The sequence below is a fragment of the Pteropus vampyrus genome, unplaced genomic scaffold, assembly GCF_000151845.1.
Source record: "Pteropus vampyrus isolate Shadow unplaced genomic scaffold, Pvam_2.0 Scaffold41, whole genome shotgun sequence".
Lineage (NCBI taxonomy): Eukaryota > Metazoa > Chordata > Mammalia > Chiroptera > Pteropodidae > Pteropus > Pteropus vampyrus.
In genome coordinates, this window is record NW_011888822.1 from 3,146,684 (window position 1) to 3,166,449 (window position 19,766).

Sequence of the window (19,766 nt, forward strand, 5' to 3'; positions counted from 1 at the left end):
AGGATAATCTGAGAATCTTTAAAACAAAGATTATTTGATGTTTTTCTTTTAAATTGTATGATGATATGGAATTTAAAATGTATATGTACATATTACTATATTCACTATTTAAGCTGTCGTTTAAACAATCTATAGAGTCAGAAGATTTTAACTTGTGCATTTTTTTGTAATTTAGTTTTGATCTCTGGAGATGACTCAAGCATGCATTTATTCCCCTGTCTCCCTTATTTAGACTATGTCATCCTCAATGCTTTAAAAACTAGTGGGAAAAAGTAAGATTCCCCATCTGCTTAAAAAGCCATTATTATTTGAAGTTTCAAATATATTCAGTCTCAAAATGTCATGGGAAATTCTAATTAAGAAGCCCCAAGTAAGCAATGTTTTCAGAAATCAGTTGATCCATTTCTTGCCCTGAGTAAGTTTTTGCAGGTACAGTTTTCCATGCTAATAATGTCTAAATATTTAGGTCTTCTTTATTGTAGATGAAGTAGAGTGTTTCTTCTTGCTCCAGATTTACAAATTAGGAAGAACCAATTAGGAAGGTGTTGTGCTATGTTGTGCTCCCATGGGCATAACCAGATTGGAGAGAAACACTCCCTGATGTGCAGAGGGGTAAAGCACAGGACCAGTTCATGCTGTGACAACAGGGAACGCTGCCTAAACTGCACTCACTTACTCAGGTCCATGATGCAGATATGGCAGGCTGCAGATTAGACGCAAATCCCCAAGCATGTTAACCTTCAAGCAATCATTTTCTTCTAGACTCAAAAAAAGCACACAAAATCACAAGAGAATTAGGGAGATCTTAATATAGGCACAGCTCTGAATCCTCTGTATTTGATTAAATTTTTTGTGTGCAAAATTTAGCAACTAATTTGCAATCCCACTAACCATGCAGGAGCACTCCCTTTACTCTACAGTGCCAGATGGGTACTAGACTTATGGTGGGATTGCTTCATAAATTGTATAAATGTCTAACTACTGTACTGCACACCTGAAACTAATATAATATTGAGTGTCAACTGTAAATGAAAAAAGAATTTATGCCCACCTTTAGTGTTTTATAAATATGTATTAAATTATATCATAAAGCAAATAAGAAACTCAGATACATAAAAATTAAAGATGCAAGATGAAAAAAATTCAGTAACTAACTACTAGCCACATGCTTCATACTGATGGTGACTTACCAGGTGTGGTAACAAATGAATTACTGCTCTTCTACAACTCAGGAACTGTCTGGTTGCTCAAATGTTTGATTGCTCAAAATCCAAACCTAGACACTGCTCTGAATTCCTCTCTCACCCCCACTACTTACACCTCTCTCTCTCTCTCTCTCTCTCTCTCTCATTCACACACACACACACATGCACACACACACACACACACACACACACAATTCAACCACAAGCCTTTTTGTATCACTCTCCAAAACATGTCTATTTTTATTTGTTGTCAATAAAGTCTAAGCCACTATCACCTCTTGCTTGGACAGTTATAATAGGCTTGCTAATAGGCCTGCTCTTTTAAAATAAGAATACAGATGATTTTTTTCCTGATAATTCCTAAATAACTGTTTTATTGAGGTATTATTTACATACCATGAAATTCATTTCCTTTAAGTGTACAATTCAATGATTTTTAGTAAATTCAGGACATTGAGCAACAACAGCTATAATCTATTTTATAGATTTTATAATTTTATAGGTTTTATAGAATAGAACCATCACCTCCCAAAGAGCCTTTGTGTGTGATTACACTCTCACCTTCCATCCTAGGCAACCACTAGTCTACTATCTATCTCCATAGATTTACCTTTTCTGGACATTTATATGAATGAGATCATGGAATATGTGGTCCTTGGGATCAGGCTTCTTTTACATATAATGTTTTTGAGGTGTATCAGTGTTGCAGCATACATCAGTACTTCATTCTTTTTTATTGCCAGATAGTACACCCATATATGTAATTTCTGAAGCATAATAATTATACAAACAGTCAATTTTGAATTAGAATATTACAAAGCGATTTAGTGCTCTGCTTCTCCCTCCCGTCCATTGCCCACCTGGTAATTGGCATGGTTGCTGTCCTTTCCGATGAATTTCTGTGGCTATTAATATCAAATCCAAAGTCCTTTAAGTCTTTTCATGGCCCACAAGGCTCTATCTGATATGATCCTTGACCCTCTCTCTCTTGTCACTTTTCCTTTACTCACATACTCCAGATACAATATTCTTTCTGTCTCCTGAACATCATAAGAGATTCCCATCTCAAGAACTTTAAACTTGTTTTTATTCTCCTCCTTAAATGTTCTTCTGTTTAATCTTTAGGTGACCGAATATTTGACACCAAAGTCTCAATTCCAATAGCACTTCCGCCAGGAGGAATTTCCTGACCAGCCAATAAAAAGAGATTTTCTTTCCACCCACTAATTCCTCATTTTGTCACCCTGTTTCATTTTTTAATAGTACTCACTGCTATCTTAAATGATGTTATATGTTTACATACTTATTTTATGTCTTCTCCCATTAGAATATAGGTTCCCTGAGAGCAGGGACTCTGTCTGTCTTGTTTGCTGTTGTATCCCTTGTGATAGTGCAGTGTCTAATTCATATTTTGATGTAGATGACTATTTACTAAATGAATAAGGAAAGAGGTATGAATCAGGATGCAGAATAAACAAATCGAATCAGGATGCCAAGTAAATCTGGAGATCTGAAACAGGCAGACAGTAAAGCCACACCAAACCACAATCTTTTTTATAGTTGAATTGATAACATTTTTTTGCATTTGTGTTTTCCCATTTTCTTTTTAAAATAAGTATTCCCGGGAAGAAATTTTAATCACTTGTTCCTTGATTAGATTTAACCTCATGCAGGAAAGTATTTCTATTTTATTTTTTTAGATGAGGCAACACTGGGTTAACCTCACAGACTGCAGGGACCCTGTCAGCTAACAATCCTTTATTTTTTAATTGTTTTTACACCTACAGCAGCACTTGATCTTCCTAGGTGGTCTCCCATCCAATATTTAACGAGGCCTGACACTGCTTAGCTTCCGAGATCAGACGGGATCGGGCTTGTTCAGAGTGGCATGGCCATAGACCAGAAAGTATGTATTTCTGATGGACACTTTGGGTCTGAAAGATCAGTGCAAATACTACTGATTTGGAGTTTTGTGTGGTTTACTCCTACTTTTTAACAAGTATTTGATGTCAATTTCAAGAGACTTGTGGTTTCAATCACCCTAGAAACCTAAGTTTAGAATTAAGCTCTATTAACTGCCTCGCAATTAGAGTGCCCTCAAGGTTATGTAGGTTTCTTATTTTATTTCTTAAGTTCCTGAATATTTTCCATTTCAAATATGGGTCAAAGCTTTTTCTTAGTTTACTTATTAAAAAGAGATAATAAAAGCCAAAAAGAAGAGAAAAATCTTTTCTCTATGTCTCTCTGTCCCTCTCTCTCTCTCTCTTTCTCTCTCTCCCCCTCCATCTTTCTCTTTTTCTCTCAAATTATTTTTCTATTTGTTTTTGTATTTGCTTCGTATATTTACATATCCATATTGTTTTCCATATATATTTTTTCCTAGACCCTAGAAAAATTTAGGTATTAGATAATGAAGTTGGTAGCTGATCTTAGGTCACTTTAATTAAAGCCAGTGATATCAACCTTGATTCTCGGACTTGCTCGATAGACCCGTTTTCACTTGAACTTGACATGTACAATATGGATATGGTGTCCTGTTCCCCGGTAGATTTAAAAAAATAGGAAGGAACTAACAAGCAAACAATTTAAAAGGAGAGGACTTATATTGTTACTAGTTATTGCAAAAGCTGTGGAAATTTTCCACAATGAGTTGTGTTTGTTGTATATGCACTGTCTCTCCCTATACTCTTTAATCCATGACTTTGTTTTCTCCTGATGCTTTAAACACCCAAGATCCTGCACAAATATAACTAAGACGTTAATTGTTCCTTCCTCAGTGTACAAACACCACAATGTAATCTGCTTGCTTAGTTACATGAAGTATCACTCTGCTGTTTACAAAATAATTCTAATTGTGAAGCTTTTTATGTATCCAGACAAATGGAGCAAATTGAGATTGCTCAGTGAGCCTGGAGAATGACCTTCATCTGAGCACAATGACTTGCTTGCTGTTTGTATACAAACAACTGAACCACATCTTAATTCCAGGCTCAAATAAAAGTGGCAACGTATTTTCTGAGGCTGCCTGAGACAGGGATGACATCCTAATGGGGGAAGCTGAAGAGAGAGGGTTTCTAAGGAATAAATTCAGGGAATAACTATCAGCCATACATTTTCCCTGAGAATACAGGATGATGGAGGTTGAATATAAGCATTCACTCAAACAGGGTAACTAACTGTCCTGGTTTGCCCCAGGACACAGGACTTTGAGTGCTAAAACCAGTAAATCCTGGACAAACTGGGATGAGTTGGTCACCTTACCAACACACAGGAAATAACTAGCTGTGAACTAATAATATCATTTCTAGGAAATGTTTCAAAAAAACAATTGTAGATCAGTATAAAGATTTCCATTAAAGGTTATCTGTCATGTGCATATATCTGTGGGTGTGTGTGTACACACACTCGGAGATATAGAAAAGCAAACTGGAAAATGACACCAAAACATTTACAACCATTATTGCTGGGTATTGTGATCATGAGTAATATTTAATTTTTCCTTACATTTTCCCTCATTTTTTGGCAACAGACATTATTTTTTTGATTAAAAACATCAAATCTAATTTAAAAAATCAAGCCAATAATAAGACCAAGCACAGGGCTTGATAGCAAATAGATAACTAAAAAATATATATATTATTTGAAGTATAGACATAAAATATGTACTTCCGGCACTGATTTTTCAGCAACTGCAATTGTAAGAGACTCTTGGGTTTAAGATTCCACTGCAAAGTTAGAGCCAAGCTGGATTTACTTAAATGTAATTAACCATTTTCCTCATGAAAGACTTCAAGTACCCAACACAATATCTATAGAGAATCACTCACTTGCTCAGTGCGATTGGACCCATTGGAGTCTATTTCTTGAAATCCTTTTGCATTAATACCTCTCCACCAGTAGCAAGCATTACCATAAGCACAGTACAATTGGGCTTTTAAACAAAGTAGGAAATGAAACCTTCAGGGGGAAGTGAATGTGTTAATTTTCTCTTTTGGTTTGGTGTCAATGTCACCCTAATGTCAGCATGTAACTTTCTGTAAAAGGCACGTCTTTGCTAACTTGGAGAATGAACAAATTTGGTACAGCTGTAGAGTAATTCTCGCAGGGAATAAAAGATTCAGCTAGAGAACTGACTGTCCCAGTTCCCAGCTGTACATCCATTACACACAAGGTTGTAAGAGATTCTAGCTGGCTCCTACTCACTCAAGGTCATTTACCAAGACACTGGAACTACAACTTTCAAATTCGCAAGCGGTGTGTGCGAAGAAAGGTTTGGTGGTAATAAACAATTGCAAACTTATGAGAGAAGAGCCAAATGTTGTCCAGGGCTAGCACGCTACCTCCAGAGGACATAATACCCTCCTTGGGAAAGAGTCGAAAATGAAAATAAGAAGAGTCTCGACTCTAGGTCCCAATGTATCTTGAACTTGTCCCTTTCACTCCCTTTCCTCTGCCACCGCAAGTCACCATCATGTCTCACATGATAGCAACAGCCTCCCAACTGGTGTTCCTGCTTCCACTACTGCCCATGCCACATGTAGTCATTCATAATACAGCGGCCAGAGGGATCTTTTAAATACCTAAATACCATCAGGTTACTGTGGGCTTAATATCCAAACTTCTCCCCTTGGCCTCCAAACCCTGTGGGATCTGGCCTCAGCCAGCCTCACTGATTCACTTTTGTCCCCATTCCTCTCACTCTGCTCACTCTGTCCCAGCCCTTCAGGCCCTTTATCTACCCCTCAAACATGCCAGATTCTTTCTTATCACAGCATCTCTGAACTCTCTATTCTCTCTACCCAGCATGCTCTTTGCCCTAACGACTTCTTGTTCAATTGTCACTTCCTAGGGACACTTTTTGACTGACCTAATTAAAAAGTTTCTTCTTCCTATCTTAGTTACTCTCACTCTGATCACAGCAAAGCTGGATGGGCCCTGAACCTACATTTAGGCTGAATGCTAAATGGGCTGAGAGTAATGAACAACTTACAGACATATATTTGGCCAAAGCTGATTATCGACATCACAGAATAAGTTTTTAGGAATATAAGAGTCAAATGACATTATTAACAATTTAGTTATGATTATAATTTTATTATAAAATTTTAATAGCCAAAATTTAAACTTTTGTTATTATAGTACAGGAATAATAATTTCTTAGCACTATCAACTAAAACTTCCTCAGATACCTTTATGTGACACATTTAGAATTATTTTACTTTGACACTGGTGGAGGAGTGAAATATTTTTGGGTCAGCTCTGCCAGTGTGGGAACTGACAGCAAGTTATTAAGCTTTCTTTCCTTCTGGATAGGAAGAGATTAAGGTAAGCTTTCTCTTATTTTGTTTAATGTGATGAATGCCAATGCACCAAATGAGTCCACAAAGGTTAGAATTTTAAGGTAGCCTAATTCTATTATTTAGGTTTTATAAAGATATCTTGGCTCAAAAGGGATATAATATTCATAAAAATATCAAGTTATATTCTTTTAATATTCATCTACTTATTTAACTGTTTGAAAAAAATCTCATTTTTTCATATAAAATAAGCAGTTTTATAATGGTTAATTATTATATGTGTTGATATTTTGATAAATACATATACATTTATATTCATAGTTCTACTGACTGATAGGATTTAAACATGTAAAGCACATGTAAAGATTCTGACCCCAATATGCATTTAGAATGCTCACTTATATTTCAAAGTGAACCTTCAGATATTAACAAAAGGAAGAAAGAAAACCTTGCCGGTGTTACAGACATTTATCACACAGATTGGCTATTATGATTATCTATGTATTACACGATCACTGAGCATGCACAACTGCAGAGATAAGAGAATGACTTTGAAATAACATTTGACTATTAGGCTGTTCAAAGGCAAGTTTGAGGGAAGCTATGTAGTAGATTTTGACTGAATTGTGAGGCCAAAGCCAAAGTCAGATACGACTCTATCCAATGATTTAAAATGGTCTTGTCTAATGTTAGTCTGTCCCATTAGAACGTGGGTGCCACAGAGGCAGAATTTTTGCTTCTTTGTTCACTGCTGTATCCCCAGTACCTTACGCAGTATTTACACAAAGTAACCGCTCCCACAGATGAAACAGAGGAAGGAAGGGCTGATTGAACGGATGGAGTGGATCTGATTCTCTCCTTGTTTTACATGTATTTGTGGGATCAGCATGCAGTAGACCCATTGGATGAATCCGATCACTGCAAATAACCAAAAGAGCACAACGAATTCTTCTGGAGGCTGTCATTTTTAGAGAACAGGCTGTTTTTGAGATTTGTTTGTTTGTTTTGTCTGGGTTCTCTCTAAAGTAGGAAAGTGAGAAAGAGAAGAATTTTTCAGGTCCCAAGCCTTAATATATTTGACTCAACAGAAAATCACCTAGTTTTGTAATTGGAATAGAAATAGTTTGCATGATTTGACTAGTGAGGAGAAAACCACAGTGAAAACACATGGCAGGACAGAACTGGAACTTCAGACACTGAGATTCCTGCCTCTAATTCCTCTTTTCTAATAGTTCTCAAATATTGATATTGTAATTCCTTGTACTTGTTGGTATGTAATGTAATGATAGACAAGAGCTCTCTTTTTATCCCTTCTATCTCTCTAGTAAATTTACAAAAGAAAAGAAAAACACGTTTTAAAACCTTAATGAGATTGCATGACAGCCTATTTGTTAAATGTCAAGATATCCCTCAATTTATATAGATTTATTTTAACTTGTGATGCACCTAGCAATCCCTTGGAGTGTGTGTGTGTGTGTGTGTGTGTGTGTGTGTGTGTGTGTGTGTTCATTTCTTGAAAAGTGACAGTGGTCTGGCATCAAGAAGAGTTCATACAATGGGTTCGCTTTATTTTTCAGATTTTTGTGCTCTTTTGGATATTTTGCAGCCATCTGTTCTTTTGAATATTGAGCACTCATTTGAGCGGAGAAATCTCTGCCTTAATTATCATTATGATCATCAGTATTTTAAAGAGGTTTTCAAGCCCATCATACAGCCCCCGTTTTAGCTTTTCCCAGAGCCCTTCACCATTAGCCTTTAAAGCTTAGCTCTAAGTTAATCAAGCGTTATTGACCATCTATTACATGTAAGGCATTATATAAAAAAAAAAAACTAGCTTGAATACATAGATTTTTCCAAGTACAAGAAATCTACTTATAAATGAACACATTCCAAGGGAAACGATAAAAAGGCATCTAACTGAGAGATAAGGTATCATGAGTTCATACTACTTGATTTTGATGGCCTGTGCTCTTTTCATTTTCATCCTGGCTCCACTGATGTCAACAATAATTATAAATATAAAAATAACAGCTCTAACGTTTGTGCCAAGTGCTTTGCATATATTATTAAATTTGAGTCCTCATCAACAAGTCTATGATAAAAGTATCCTTTGTCTCATTTTACAGATGAAGAAACTGAGGTTCAGAAAAAATTTAGTAACTTATCCAATGTAACAATGTCAGTGGCACAATTGGGATCCAAACTAGAGACTATTTCGTTCAAAGCTTTTGTTCTGATGCCTATGCTAAACCTTATTTTCCATATAATCACTAAAATGTTTCCAACCAAGTTCCAGCTCCCTGAAAAGTCTCCCTAAAATAGCTTCTCCACCCCAAACCTTCTGAACCAGAAGCTATGGGTTGGGGTGAGAGTTTTTAAGTCTTTACCAAGGAAAAACCAAGGAATTTTGATTTTTAAGCATCAGATTTAAGCACCAGAGCCCCAGAAGTTTCCAAACACCCAGATGATTGGCCTCATGCCAAGAAGAGCATCTGTCTTCTCTGAAGGCCCCACAGTCATCTGCATCCCTGCAGTGAGGTGAGCTCTATATCACAGCACAAGGGAATTAGCTATAAAACAAATAAGATACTTATGAACATGCAGAAAGTATTATCTCAGCAGCACTCTAACCTCTCTCCAACAAAGGCTCTGATCCAGAAAGAAGCTGAAAGAATGGTCTGTAGGGGGCTGTAGGGGGCTGGTTGATGTGGTGTGTTGTGATTCCAGATGAGAACTCAGGGAGGACACTACCCTTTTTCATTTCTCTTGTCTTTAGGAAGCAACTCTTGTATCATCAAATTGATGACAGTTCACCCATCATGAGTGTCTGTCCTCTGGCTCTGGGAAGTGTTTTGGCAATAGTGCCCTTTCTCCTTTGGCAGACTTGGCTATTTGCTCCTCATGTGTTTGGAGTCATAAAGCCTGCATTTGAGGAGTTGTAGGATTTTAGGGCAAGCTTTCTAACTTCCCTGAGCTTCATTTCCTTCGTATGAAATCAGGGGATAGCGGGTACCTATTTATCAACAGTACCATGTAGAATTCAGGGAGATTATAGTGGCTTATTGGCTATTAATAATATTTCTCAAGAGGTTATGATACGCTGTTCATTGAACTCAGCTTTTAGCACAAATCATATCATTTTTCAACACTAACACCATGGGGCAGGTTGTATTATTGTCTCCATTTTAAATCTGAGAACACTGAAGCTTGATGCGGAGGATCCTCTTACTCAAGGACACCCAGCTGTGAGTGGTAGAGCTGGGATTTAAATCCAGGTCTGTCAGAATTAGCCATATGGTACCAGCTAGCTCAGTGCCTGGCACCTAGTAGATTAAAGAAAAAAAAATGGTAAGGGCAAATGTTTTTGATAATGATTTCCAGAAGAAGGATGATGATCATTACCATTAGTGGCTCTCCTGGAGTTTTGTAAGCTCCCTGAGGAAAGGGACCATCTTTGACTCATCTTTGCGGACTCACATATGTAGCACCTAATAGGGCTACAGTATATGGGCTGAACTATGCCTGGGGAGCTGAGTGTCTGCATTGAGCTAATGGTAATGTGCAGCAGCACATTCATCACCATTTCAGTAGGGGCAGTGATTTAACCTACACTCAAAAAAACTGGATTTATGGAAAGAGAATGAGCCCTGTTAGATAGTTTTGCTAAGTAATTAATGCTAATTAAAATACCTTCTTTTAGTGGCATGATTTATATTTCAGAAAGGCATAGTAGCAGAATAAGTCAAAAGTATGGGCTAATTAGGGGGCAAGATCACTTCATAAATTATATATATGTCTAACTACTGTACCGTATACCTGTATATCTGAAAATAATAATAAAAAATTACAGGCTTTGTGGTTGACTCCTGGCCGAGCTATTTACTATCTGTGCAACTTTGAACAAGTCACTCAACTTCTCTGAATCTCAGTTATTTCCGTCGGTAAAATGGGACTAACAATAGTACCTATCTTACAGACATTTGAGTATGAAACACTTAGTACAGCACCTGGCCTGAATCAATATCAGTGATTACTGTTTTAGGCCTAGGTCACCTTTTTTTTTTTTTCCCTCTCTTCCTTTCTCCCTCCAAACAAGAATAAAGCCATGATAATAATAGCCAACATAATTACTATGTGACAGGCATTTAATTAGGTATTTTTTAAAATGTTAATTCATTTAATTTTCACAAGAATGAAGAAAATGAGACCTAAAGAGTTAGGTAACCTGCCCAAGGTCACACAGCTGAGATATGGATCTAGCACTGTGACTTCGCATTCTATGTTCTTGTCTGCAACACCACACTGTTTTCATGCATTGATAGATCTAAACCAAGCCTCTTGTTTTCTTATTAGTGAGAATGTAGAGTTTCTGGGCTGCATCCTATTGTTACGGGTAATAACTATATGACACTCCTTCCTAGATTCTTCCTGGTCACTAACTATCAAGTATAGTGGTTTTTCACACTCGAGGAGAAATGTATTGAGCTAGATTTCCACTGAATAGTGTAATGTGCAACCAGTCAGGTTCTCAGATTATGTCAGCATTAGATATAATTGGCAAGTAAGGTCAGGCAAGGTGTTCAAGGAGCTGAACTAGAAAGGAAAGGACCGATTGTCACTTAGTCTTTAAAAGTCTATTAAAAAAAAATACTTCACTTCACGCCTACCCAATAATGCTGGACTTCTCATGAAATCAGAACTTCCATGAATCTCTCACATTTGGATAGATCATTATTGTCTAACTGCCAAATTCCAGGCACCACTCGACCACCCAATGCCAAAACTCCTACCAACACTAGAAATTTCACCAAAGCAATGTTACTTGCAATTCCTGAAAACTCTGCCTTAAGTTCTACCATTATGATTCTTCTCTGGATCAGCCAAATGAAAAATATACATAGAATTGCTAAGGGTGGAAAATGTATAACGGACTTGGGTTATAAAGGGTGCAGCATTAGGGGCTCCTCCTCCAAAGCTTGTTCTCAAGCACCCCATTGCTTTTCACTGACAACTCTACTGTTTGTTTTTTTCACAGCATACTTTCAACCTTCAGCTCACAAACAAACACAAACTGCTTTTCAATCAAAGTTGTGCCTTTTTGACTAGGCTTTCTGATCTGGGAGGCAGGACAGTCCCTAAGCATCTCAAACTGTGATTATAATTTTGCTTCCTCCCAACCTACATATCTTCAGGGAGCTTAGCAAAATTGAATTTCTGGGTCAGTGTTGGCCTTTATCATTTATGATTTAATTATAACTCTGAAAGAAGCTAAGTCTTTTTCTCAGAAAAGAAGAACAAGAGAAATGGTATACAAGCTCCCACTCCATACTTCATAAATGTCTCTTGGACTGTGACTTTGAGCACAGAGTTCCGAGAAAGGTAGGTAAGAAAGAAACTGATTCTCAGGAGGTCCCTTTTCTCAAAACTACAGTGGCTCCTGAAGAAATTATCACTTTGTGCCTAGGTACTTAGATACTTCCAGCCAGCTTTTCTCCATGGCTTAATATCAAGGGTCACGTCAGCATTATTCTCCACTTCAATACTAGTGCTCCATATTTGTTGACCAATATGCCTGTTGTTCCATGTTTACTCTAGTCCGTAAAGATGTTTCAGTTTTCCAGGTGGAAATCCAATCATACCTTCCCTGGCTTAAAATCCTCTAGTGGCTTCTCCATGGTCTTAGAATGGAGCTCAAACCCTTCATGTGGCCTCTAAGGGCTTGAGTTGTCTGGCCCTGCTTTGCTCTTTAGACTCTTCCCATAGCATGCTTTCCCGCACTGACTAATCTCTAGTCACACCGCCCTCCTCTCTAGTCCAGGGACACATCAAGCCCCTTCCTACCTCAAAGCCTTTGCATCTACTGTTTCCTATGCCTGAAATGCTTTTCCTGGCTCTTCTAATGGCTGATTCCTTCTTATCCTTCAGATATCCACTCACACATTACCTAATCTGAATGGGCTTTCTTAGACACTAGAGTTCCCTACATCTCCACCAATTTATATTGCAGCAGCTTTTTCATTTATTTCATAGTGAAAATATAATTTGCTATTATATATTTATTTAGTCATTTGTTTATTGCCTATGTCCTTTACCGGAACATATGCTCCTTGAGGCCAAGGCTTAATCTGTGTTATTTATGTGTATAGCTCCAGTACTACCTGGAATCAAGAAGAATATTCCACATGTATATACTTGTTGAGAGAATGCAAATGCCTACCCTTTGTATCATTCGCTTACATCTGAATTTCAAAGGAGCCATTCAGGAAAGATATTCTATTTCCATTTAAACCATTGCAAGGCCCAGTACACAAAAACATTTTTAGTTATATTGGGAAAGGAAGTGTCATTAAGAAGATGATGATGCACAACACAAAGAATTGGAGGGCGCAACTTCCTTTTTCTGACTTTGTAACTGACTTAATGTGGGGACAATTTAATGGAACTGCATTTCTATGAATAATTTGGGTATAATAAGCCTGACCCATTCTGAGTTGTACCATTAGGACAAATAATATGTTTCACAGAACAAAAAAATGCTATAGAAAGTTATTGTGTTTTGCTCATTTGTTTGTTTGTTTTTAAATATAGTCCCATCAGATAAGATGCCATTGAAAAATGCTAGGGGTATGACAAGATTCACCAGTTAAGGTATTTTATTTTCTTATTCCCTTGGAAAGTGGCAGGAAATGGTTTGATTGTGTTTTTGAATTTCTGACAATAATGAAATCCAAACATCATGAAGCATGTGGCTTGTCAGGGAATAATGAACTTGTTAAATAAGCAAATGCCAAATGGTATCCTTGGTTTCAATTCAGAAGAATATAATTTCGGATAAGTCAGTACGATATTGCGCTGCTAACTCAAATGCCCTTCTTTTCATCAAAATTACTTATATTTCTCTCATATTTAATCCTCGGGGCATGCTTTTTTTAGAGGATAATTTATACTGTACAAGTCCACCGAGAGAGATAATCATTTTAAAGTATATCTTGTACTCATAGAATACGTCAGGTTTCCTCACATCAATTTTTCTAAAGTAATTTGCATACCATGTTCCCAATTTTTGCTATTTCCACATACCAGTACAAGATACTTTCATGATTATCTTTTTAAAAAAATCATATCTGGGTACCATCTGTGCTATTATTTACTTAATATATTTTATTTAAATAATTCACTTTTTAAATGTTAATGTTTCTTTAAAAAAGAAAATATATGTCACGGATGCAAAAGGCAAAGCAGCACTACCAGCCATGAATGGAAAGTAACACAAACTACGATCTTATTTAGTCATTTAAAGTAACACAAACTTCATACTTATTTAGTCATTTATTTATTGCCTATGTCCTTTACCAGAACATACGCTCCATGAGGCCAAGATTTGATCTGTGTTATTCATGGCGGCAGCCCCAGCACTAGCTGGATACAAGTAGAGACTCTCATGTATCGTATCATTTCCTGCATCTAAATTTCAAAGGAGCCATTAGGGAAAGATATTCTGTTTCCATTTCAACTATTCCAAGGCCATGTGCACAGAAAACATTTTTGGTTAAATGAGGTCTAAACAATGCTATTAAATTTTAACTGGGGGCTCTTGCCAGCAGAAGGCTCTGAGCCTGAATAAAGCCTGTGGAAGTGCTAAAGATTTACTAGAATCAATCGAAACATTCTCTTTCACCTGATCAGAAGAATTGCAAGATAAAAGGAAAAGAAGTAACTTTCTTATTACGTGATTTGATGTTACTCAATGCCATGTCTTGGTAATACTTAACATAATCTCTGTTATCAGCAGAGGTAAGAGTGACACCCTTTGAAAAACAATGCCTGTGGGAAGAAAAATCCTCTGCTCTATTTCAAAGGAGCTGGACAAGTAGATCTGTTTTCTTGAATCCACAAGTATTTCCCCTCCCCATTTCTGTGCCTTTCTGAGATTGCTCACCTAAAAACATGATTTCAGTTACTTCAGCAACCCCGATGCTTTCCTTACAAGAGGCAAAAACAATATGCTGCAAATGAAGGCAATATTTTTAAAAATAAATATAAATCTTGAAAGCTTATGATCATATATTGTCCTGGTTTTCCACATTAAAATCCCAGGAGAGGAGGACAATAGAATTGAGAGGAGATATAGTCTGCCTGAAAGTAATCCACATGTAGCAAAAGTTGATAAAAAGAAGGACGAGTGGGGGCTATTCACATATATACACACAATTAAAAAAAAAGCAAAAAAAAAAAAAAAAACAACATGTATATTTAACTCATGAACACAGCATTCTTATATGCAACTGATCCAGAATGACTGTGCTAGGAAGGACCCTGGTTCTAAGTGTAGAGATGACATTGATAAAGGAGGTGAAAATTTGGAACCTCCATTACTGAGTTTGAACAATATAAACCAGCATTTCAATGAATGCTAATAGGTGTTAGTTAAAATAAATTTGGGAAATTCATGGATAAGCAAATTTAATTACCATCAGAAATCTTCAAGGCTAGTGTTAACTGTGGACTCACAAAGGGATGGAGATCTAATGTCTTGTCTTTCTCAATCTCACTTGAACAAGATACCATTCTCCCTACTCTTGTTTTTCTTCAAGTATTTTACACACTAAAGTTCCAAAAACACGCTCTTGGACAAACTGAGTAATATAATGTATTCCTGGATTTGTGACTGTACTTGGACAAAAAAAGCCAAATTTTTTGTAGACACGTGATAAGATAAGGTGTTAGTGTTCCAGTTATTGGATGAAGTATTTAGTAGCATCAACAATAGAATTTGAGTAATGAATAAAGTAGGCTTGAATGGAATTTAAGCTTTAGAATGTATAAGTAAAGTATGGGCATCCTCTGGCTGTAAGAATAGTCAAAGACAAGATTCAGAAGACAAATTGGGCAGGAAAAAGGTAAACTTGTCATATAATGAAAGTTATTAGGACAAATAAAAGGTGACCCTCAAAAGGATACTTTTTGGGAAAATCAAAATCAAATAGTAGAGACAACAGCTGAAGATTACTAACTAATGGGAGAAACTGAAAATAGAAGAGGAGAGGAAAGGAGAATAAATACAAGCTTCAAAAAAATAAATGATGGAGCAGATTCTGAGTAAGTCTAAACTAGAGAGGAAGGAAGAAAATGGACCTACACAAACAGTCTCATTATCCTACCAGATAAAACTGGCAGCAGAGGAAAAAAAAAAACAACTCAGATTTAAAAGAAAGATGAGTACAAGTTATAAAGAGAATTTATATAAAAAGGATAAAGGAAGAGACAAGTAAAAAAAAAGAACATTGGTAGATTTCAAACTCTGGATATATGTCTCTGGGATACTATAGAAATAGTAAATACAAGGCACTTGTACCCATTCCACTTCCGTGGCAGACATTATAAGATGATGGTGGCACTATTTTCCTCTGAATACAGATTTGGCTTGAGAATCCTTCTCAACACAACACTCCAGGTAGACACTGCTGACTGATTTGACTTGATACCAGTCATGAAACCTGCATTTCTACTATATTAAAAAAAAAACAACCAGACAACCAACTAACCAACCAACCAACCAACCAACCTCTGTGGAGTTTTAATCACCCACTGATTGAAGTGGAATCAAAAATTTATACTCTAGAAAAGCAAAATATTTCAGTGTGAGGTGTTTATTTATATGGACATAGTAATATATGTGTATGAATATGAGTAAACCTATATGTGAAATATGAGTGTTTCAAGTAGGTAGACCCAAGTATTTCATATTTGTAATCTGAAGCTCTGTTTTAAATATTCATAAGCAAATGAAATTCAGCTCATTATTTACCCTGGCAATTGAAACCTTTAAACCCAATAAGATGATATAAATTACATTCTGAGTTAAAATAGCACATATAAAACAACAGCCTGTTAGAATAATCAGAGCTTTTCCCTTCTTTATCTAACTTGTGATATCATATTGGGCTCAATATCTTAAAAGGTTGGCAGAAACACTAAATAGGTTTCTCTTCCCTCATACATGGCACATTTTTAAAAAGTACATGTTAATAATGCAGCATAATATAATACCATTAATAATGGTCAGGCCACAGTAACAGTTGGGAGAAAATTGAGATTTCATCAATGATAGTAAAAAGAAATTACCTTTATTTTAAGTTTGAGACTATGTTTAAAAAAAAGGAGGAAGGATGGTGTGTGACAAGTTGCACTGGTTTCAATTTCCTCCTGCACTCATTAATTTCACCTAGCTTCTGAGCATCTGAAGCCTTTGCCTATTCATGCAAAGAACCACTTGAAGGCATACAATGCCCTCAGATTTTCTCTAGTCTGGGAAATGTTCAGTGCTTTCTTTGAACTATTTTGTTTGAATATCCCAATAAGTTATTCATGTTCTGCTAAATAGCTCATAATGCCGTGGGGGAGGAGAGGCAGTGAGCTGCTGTTAGGAGTTACCCCTTTTATGACTTTCTTATGAATTAACAATAAAAAAATTCTCGTTAGTCTAAGCTGGCTTAATTAAGATAGAAAAGAAAGAGTGAGAGGTAGTGGCTAGGGAGAGAAGAGAGCAGTGATCTCTCAAGAATCCTTGAAGCCTAAGATTCTATTGACTCAAATGAATTAATCATCATCAGACCCGTGAACCATTGCAATAAAATCCTAACTGGTCTTCTACATCAACTCTGGCCCCTTGCACTGTAGCCAGAGTGATCTTTTAAAAAACAAATATCTAATGATGTATCCCATGCTTTTTTCTCCAAGACCTAACAAGGCCCTTCGTGGTATGGCCCCTTTCTTCCTCACTGGCAGCTTAGGGCCTACATACCTTGTTCTCTGACCTCCAGCCCCACTGGCCTTCTTTCAATTCCTTCTTGCTACAAGGACTTTGCATAAGCTGACTCTACCTGGTATGCTCTTTCCACTCCCACTCTTTTTGCTCAACTTTTATAATATTAGCCCCAATGTCTTGTAACTCCTAAAGAAAGCCTACTCGGACTCTGGCCCTCAAACTGGTTCGAGTTCTCCTGCTCTCTCTTCTCAAAGCACTCTTTCCTTCTCAGCATTTATAATTATTTGTAATTATATATTTGTGTGTTCTTTTCCCGATGCTCACACTCAACTGTAAGCTCTGTAGGGCTATAATGGTGACGATTTTCCTTTACATTGTACAACCGTACCTTGTACACACACTGAGCATCTGACAAATATGTGCTGACTTAATGAATAATGTACTATGTATAATGTATCAGGTTGCTTTCCTGATATGTTTATAACTGTGGCACATAGAGAAAGATTTTGAAAAAAAGTTGCTTATACCATAAACCAAATATTATTTAGAAAATATAATAAAACAAATTTATATCAAACTCTCCTGTACACCATAACATAGGATGGAAGTTGTGGCTCTCTAAAGTGAATATATAAAGCCTCCAGAGATTGTTTAATTTCCTTCTGTTCTCTGTTTTAAAGGAATCAGAATCCTTGCTACGGCTGCCAAATAAAAATATAGTTAAGTCATCTCGTTTGAAAATTAACAAAGTATATGTCTTCTAGAACCTTCTGGGGAAACCAGACTTTAACTTGGAGTTGCCCAAAATGGAGCCAATGAAGACAACCTTGTGGCAGATGAACCATGGAGAAACGTAACTTACGTTGGTTTAGAAGCCTCGGCCTGGTCTGTCTGTAGTTTCTCTCCTCCTTCCACCTCCATTGTGCAGTATACAATACGGTTTGGAGCCAAGGATTTGAGGCCTTGGACTTCCATGATCACCACCTGGAAACAGAATCACACATAGTGGAGGTTATTGCCAAAGCCCATGGGCAGACTCATCCAGAGGAAAATATAGAGATGAGAAGTTACAAAAAAGCCAGCAGGTACCTGATGGCTTCTGTTAGGTTTCTACCAGCCATGCTGGGACCAGTCTAGCATGAAGATGTAATTCTTTACAGTGTAGCTTATTTCTTCCTAGATGGAAAGACAAGGCTCACTAACTCATGTGCTCACAGAGGCCAGACAGGTAATATAAAATGGATACTCTTTTCTGTGTTAGACACACAGGATTAGTTTTCATTTTCCAAAAGAAATTGGCTCTTTCCTATTTCTTTAAAAATAGTCCAGATTTTAATTCAGCACTTGGCAGAGACATAGGCCCATCAATTTATTTTTCTCTTTATAATAAGATAAGTGATGATACAAGTGCTAAGATAAAAGGCAAGTAGCATTCAGTATTAGAGTCAGAGATGCAATAGGGAGTAGTGGAGACTTTGGCAAACTGGAGAGCACATGCTCCATCTAAATGGAGCGCTTGCTACTTAGTTACAGCCCCTTGTTGCCTTGTTTTCCTACAGTACACTGTTGCCAGATACTGTAATTTTTCCTACCAGAAGATGGAAATCTGAATCAGAATCAAAGTCAGAGATCTGATTTTGAAATTTTGACAATAATCCAAAAAGTGAGGAATATAATACATAAACTTTGTGCTGGCCAACATTACTGGGTCAAAACAAAAACATGTCTACATCTTCATACTCTCTGTTTTAGACTTAAAGAAAAGGCTGGTTGCTTGATGGACCAAGATGGTGCCTCCCACCACTACCCTTGAACTCCATTTAATGACCTGCTATTCTCATATGCAGTGGTATGCCCTGTCACTTATAAGAGAAAGGGGAGGGGAAGAAAGGAGGTGGGGCAGAGATACTGATTTAAAAATCTGAAACAAATGACATGTGTCAGAGATCTATAATGAGCAATGTATATTGAAAAAAATCGCTAAATTTTTCTCCATAATAGGTAATGTCATTACACAGAGAACGATATGGGTAGGCAAAAATGTACACTTCTTTAATGGGTTTGATTCAAGGAAGTGCAATAGAGCTGGCATTGAACCAGGATACACAAGTCACAGTTTTGCTGCTTAATAGTTCAGTGATTTTCAAACTTAGTGTGAATCAGAATCACCTGGAGGGCTTGTTAAACCAGATATGCTGGGTTCCTGCCCAGGTTCTGATAAGTAGGTCTGGGGCGGGGCCCAAGAGTTTTTATTTTTAACAATTTTCCTGGTGATGCTGATGTGATGCTGCTGATCCAGGAGCCATATTTTGAGAACCATTATACTTCTCATGTGATGTGAACAAATGACTTGCCCTTAAAGTCACTCTTTCTTTCAAATCTCCTGAGTCTCAGTTTCTATATCTATAAAGTGGGGATAATGATAGTGTGCCCCATCTCTCACTGCGGCTGTTGTGCGAGGATCAAACAATGTATGTAATTGAAAAATTTTACAAT

General features: G+C 36.9%; 1 protein-coding gene across 9 annotated transcripts in view; it reads right to left on the reverse strand.

The window, feature by feature from the left end:
• Nucleotides 1-19,766, reverse strand: part of CADPS (calcium dependent secretion activator) — a 470,394-nt gene that overhangs the window by 227,484 nt on the left and 223,144 nt on the right. The window lies entirely within an intron of this gene.